Source organism: Amblyomma maculatum, chromosome 10, assembly GCF_055883805.1.
Source record: "Amblyomma maculatum isolate TAMU_Amacu chromosome 10, ASM5588380v1, whole genome shotgun sequence".
NCBI lineage: Eukaryota > Metazoa > Arthropoda > Arachnida > Ixodida > Ixodidae > Amblyomma > Amblyomma maculatum.
Window position 1 is genome coordinate 79,650,995 of NC_139353.1, and position 5,251 is coordinate 79,656,245.

The window sequence follows — 5,251 nt, forward strand, 5'->3', positions numbered from 1 at the left end:
CAAAAAATCATTTAGTTCTCTCGTAAGCATCAGTCTTTTGTAGTTCTGTAGTACCTTTCCGTAGAAAATTTCTGTTGTCTGTAGTTCTGTAGCACTTTTCTGTTGTAACTACAGAAATTTCTGATGTTACTACAGAATGTTCTGTTGTCACAACAGGTTTCCCGCCAAAAACCGCACAGAAATTTTGTCGTAACAACAGAAACGTTTCTGTAGTTTTTTCCGACTGGGTAGGCTTGCCACCCCGTAACAATATGTTCATATTCAAAGCAGACCGCACTTAATTTTACCAACCTGCTTGTAACAATAGATGCTACTATGTTTCATGGAAAGTTGAACAGAATAATTTCAGCGTAATGTCTCCTCATTGAGGACAATCGGAGCATCTCATCTCCACAGTTCCTCTTAAGGTGTAAACTGAGAGTAGCTAAAGCATCAAAAACAGACCATGCTGCTTTAAATAAGAGGCGTTTATGATATCGTTTGAACACATTTGTACAATAAACGCCAGCAAACGATTTTTTTTTTACATGGGATAGTTCTATGCGTATGTTTGTGGATGCTGTACTAAATGTTTCTATAGACTGGAACCGTGCTCCTCGAGAAATATATGCGTGTAAGGTGGAAGTTATAGCCTCTTGTCTCTCTCCCTCTTCCCCTATCTGTTTTTGATGAAAATTGAGCAGACTCATTGCTATGGCTTTTTTGCAGTTTTTGGTGTGAGTTTTTGTGTCGTGCAGTTTTTGTTGCGAACGTTTTAACAATTATTTATTTTTGATGCTGCTGTCTTGGTTACAAAGCCTTAAGGTGGTGGGTACAAAACGCAATAAAGAATCGAAGTGTATTGCCCCGCCGGGGTGTTGCAGTGGTAAGACGCCCGACTACTGTGCCGGAGTTTCCGGGATCGAATCCCGGCCTCGGCGGCTGCGTTTCGATGGAGGCGAAACGAAGTGGCGTCCGTGTGCTGTGCGATGTCAGTGCACGTTAAAGATCCCCAGGTGGTCGAAATTACTCCGTAGCCCTCCACTACGGCCCCCCTTTCTCTCTATCCACTTTCACTCCCACCTTCTTCCCTTCCCTTATGGCGCGGTTCAGGTGTCCACAGAGCAAGTGTGACAGATACTGCGCCTTTCCCTTCCCATGAACCAACCAACCAACCAACAAAATTTAGCGCTACATAAATTAAGACACATGAAGTCGCAAGCTAAGTGCAAGCGAATGTAGCAGGTGAAATGAGGCAGAATACAAAAAGACAACCATTTCAGGAAATAATAGGCAATAAATTAAGATCATGCGCTACATTTTGACAGACGTGATTCAAATGTTTGCAGTGGACAATGCAGTAAATAGATCGCATTAGAGGCAAGACAATGTAAAGCCGTAGTAACAGATTTTAGAGAGCGTCTTAGGAAGAATTGCTTTTGGAGGCAGTTAGCTGTGACAATATCGACATGTTTGTTCCCCGAGAAAGTGACATTAATGCAAGGCCCATTCGCTTGTCTCTGAGAAGATAACTTTGGCATTGCTGGTGTTGTATAATTGATGGCTTTGTCTTAACGATGTCCTCTTAAAGACCGCTTTATCAAACTTCATTTTCCTTTACCATTCTCTATATCATTTTATTATCCCTTGAATACCACGAATCATACAAGCTTGATCGTCAACAAAAGAAATTGTATCGTACAGTAAAAAGTCCTAAACGTACAACCTGATACCAACCGAAATATCATGAACGATATCGTTTATATAAACGAAAAATTCCACGTAGTCAGCTTAAAACAGCTGACTGCGTATGGATCTAACAATTTCAAAAACAAAACCTGTAGAACCTGCTGTTGAGCATCTGCCTTTTAATATTTAAATACATACCGCGACTAGAGGTTATTCTCAAGCGATTTTTACCTTCGAGCAAGACCACAAACATACTGGCCATTCTATCCATCCGAGTCCTCTGCGGAGAAAATACAGCCCTGTAGGCATTGAATTCCTGATGGTTCGAAAAAGATACCCTTAACTGGCCAATTTGTTGTGTGCTGCATGATTACCACATGTTCCGGCATCTAAGATTAGCTTCAAGTGCCGCCAATTGCGACATTCGTTTGCTAACTGAAAATACGATACACTACCGAACGCTATCAAAGCAGCAAAGTAGCGTATTTCAATATATATATATATATATATATATATATATATATATATATATATGGACAACTGATCAGAGTTGGGAATGTCATTTTACGATCCCTCGTCGCAAAAATAAAGGCAGGATTACAGCTGCGTTGCTTTATGCATATAGAGATGACGCCCCGCATACACAGGGATATCATGTAAGCGTCCAGGTAATATTTGACCGTTTGAGCTCGAGTAACATATTCTTTCGATATTTTCAAGAACATCTCTGAAGTTTGCACAAACCAACACTAGCTGCTTTTGAGTTTGGTCTTCTCCCGCCACCTTTGCGCGGCTATGCATAGAGTCCTTCGTATTGAGCTGCGCCGCTCTGAATAAACTCGCCCCAGTTCCAGCTCTTCTCTTGTTCGCCTCAGCTCTCTTGGAGAAGCGGTGACAGGAACACTCTCTCGGGACAGCAGGAACGGCGCCTCAACGTTTTCCATCTAGCTGGAATCCCTTGAGGCTCTTGCAAGGTGAAGATATCGACAAGCACTTGTATTCAGTATGTCATGAGGTGAGTGCAGGCGCACTTACCCTACACGTGCAAATTGACATGCACTGACAGAAACGCCAGTGCACAAATGCCTTCTTTTTTTTTTTTTTCGGAAAATAGTTGTCCGAAGCATATATACCTCCACCTAGACAAGGAGGTGTTTCAGGCACCTCGGAGACTTACAGAGGCTTCTACTACCATTTTATCTTGTGTTTTCACGACCATAGCCCTGCACAGCATTGTTACAATATGTATACAAAGAGACAAAAGGAAAGAAGAGAGGAAGTACTGATGGTTATATAACGGAAGAAAAGCAACTAACCCTACATATCTACATGTTTGTGTTGTGCGTTTCCGATGGAATTCACGTCGTTTTCTTCTTTCATTTCTGAAACACCTCTACTTCCATGAGAATGTTTGCGCTTTCGAAATCGTTCTCTAGCTTCGGTGTGTTGGTGCCGGCATAGCCAGGAAGAAGATGTTCGTCTGTGACGTTCAGCAAAAAGCAATCCTTTGCTCATCATATATTTGTCTTATAATTCACAGATGTTTTCATCTTCATTTGCTTGTATACTTTTGTTTTCATTCCCTTTTTTTGATATAAAATTCACTGTGTACTCGACAGCAGCGCTCCGAAGAGACACGAGCAATGCATTGCGCAAAAATAAAATTTATTTGCGTGCGTCAGAAAACATTGCCAACCGGCATACTTTATACATTTGGCATTTTTTTATGAAGGTAGCAGAACGGTTACTTAAGAAAATCGCTTTTTTACTTCGCTTTACATAGGCGAAGAAGCAACTTGAAACGGATTAGTTCGTAAGGATTGGCGTCCTGAAGCAAATCACGCAATGCGGGAAGCTGAGTAGGATGGTATGTAAATTTCGACGAACTGGAGTTCTTCAACGTGCACTGACATTGTACAGTACATCGGTTCCCTGCCTTTCACTTTGGAGAAATGCGGCTTCTATAGCCGTAGCCGTACTCATATTCTCGGTTTGAGTAGCTGAGTGTATAAACTATTCAGCTAATGCAGCGTGGCACAAGAAAAGTAAATAGTTAGCTATCTCCAAGAGGGACGACCTATACTTTTCAATCCAGAACAGCATATCAGTGGTGTGGCACAAGAAAAATAAATAGCTATCTTCCATAGAGACGACCTATATTTTGCAATCCAGAAAAGGATATCAGTGGCGCTCTTGCTATTATTCCCGTTGCAGCTTCGTTTAGGGTGACAACACGACTTAGCTTTTAAAGCATATTATAAAACCTATTTGTGTCGGATCCTAATGTTGCTGTGATTGCCTAATACGGTTGCCTGTAGTTAGTTGCAGACTAAGGAGTTAGTTGGTTGTCCTAGCGGCTAGGATAATAAAACTGGTCACTCGGAATTACTGAAAAATTCGTGTTTAAATGGCTTTATTTTGTGATTGATAAATTCGAGTCAAATTAAGGGTCTATGCCCTAACATAGTAAAAACGAAACGCGTGTAATGCTCGGAATGCAAGGTGGGCATGATTTGCAATAACACGCGGTGCATAGCGGTAGAAGAGACGGATGACCACTTCAGGTGCAGATGATGCGTGCTGTGCGAACGCCTAGGAAGAGTAGCTGCGAATAATGTTTCACTGGTGTCACGTTTATTTGCCATAGAAATGCAGCTGGAGCTGGAGAGAGCGTAAAATGGTAGGCAGAGGAGAGAAGTGGCCGATGTAGAGGAAAACAAGGGCGGAGTCCGTTATCGATATTGAAAAATGCTACACATAGCGAGGAGTGCTTCGGGATGGATAAAGTCCGAGACAGAGCGGCATAGCAATAGAGTGCACAAAGGCACACAAGACGCGCTGTTATTTGTATTCGACATGCACAATACCAGGGTAGATTCATGGAGTTGCTTGTAGAGCAAGTTATTGAGGGGGCGCGTAAACATCGCTAGAAGAGGGTGGCCAACAGTTTCCGGAAGAGCGAGAGAGAAGGCTTGTCTAGGCGGCGTTATGGTACGGTGACTAAAACATTAAATGGTATAGCCGAGGTATAAGGGAAAGGGTGAAGAAAGGTAGCTGTATTGGGAGCGAGGTAAGGCATTCAGCCGCGTGCTACATGTAACGAGAGACGAACTGTCGGAGAAATCTGCAGAGCGTGGCGAGATAAATGTGGCGGCCTATTTATTTGATCTTTTTAAATATATCAGGTGAGAGTAGAGGAACGATTGGCGCACTGAGCGGAATATTTGTTGGCAGTAGCCCCAAGGGTGCAGACCGTGCACAGTACCAGAAGTGCTCGGAAAGAACGCACAGTCTCAAAGGAAGCGGCCAGAGATAACAAGGAAATTAAATGATTGATTCGAGAGATGCATTTCGAGGTAACCGATACCAACACAGAAGTACGTAGACCAGCCTTGGCAAGGGATTTCAGCGAGATGAAATTCGTTTCAAGGAAAAGATTGGTGCTGAGAGAAACTGACGCCTGGCAGGACGTGGGATCGCTTTTTTACGAGGTAAGCGAAAATTTCGAGCTTAGGGCATTACAGTGAAAGAGAAAATGTCATGCAAAAAAAAAAAACTCCAATCAGCCGACTACAACAAGAGA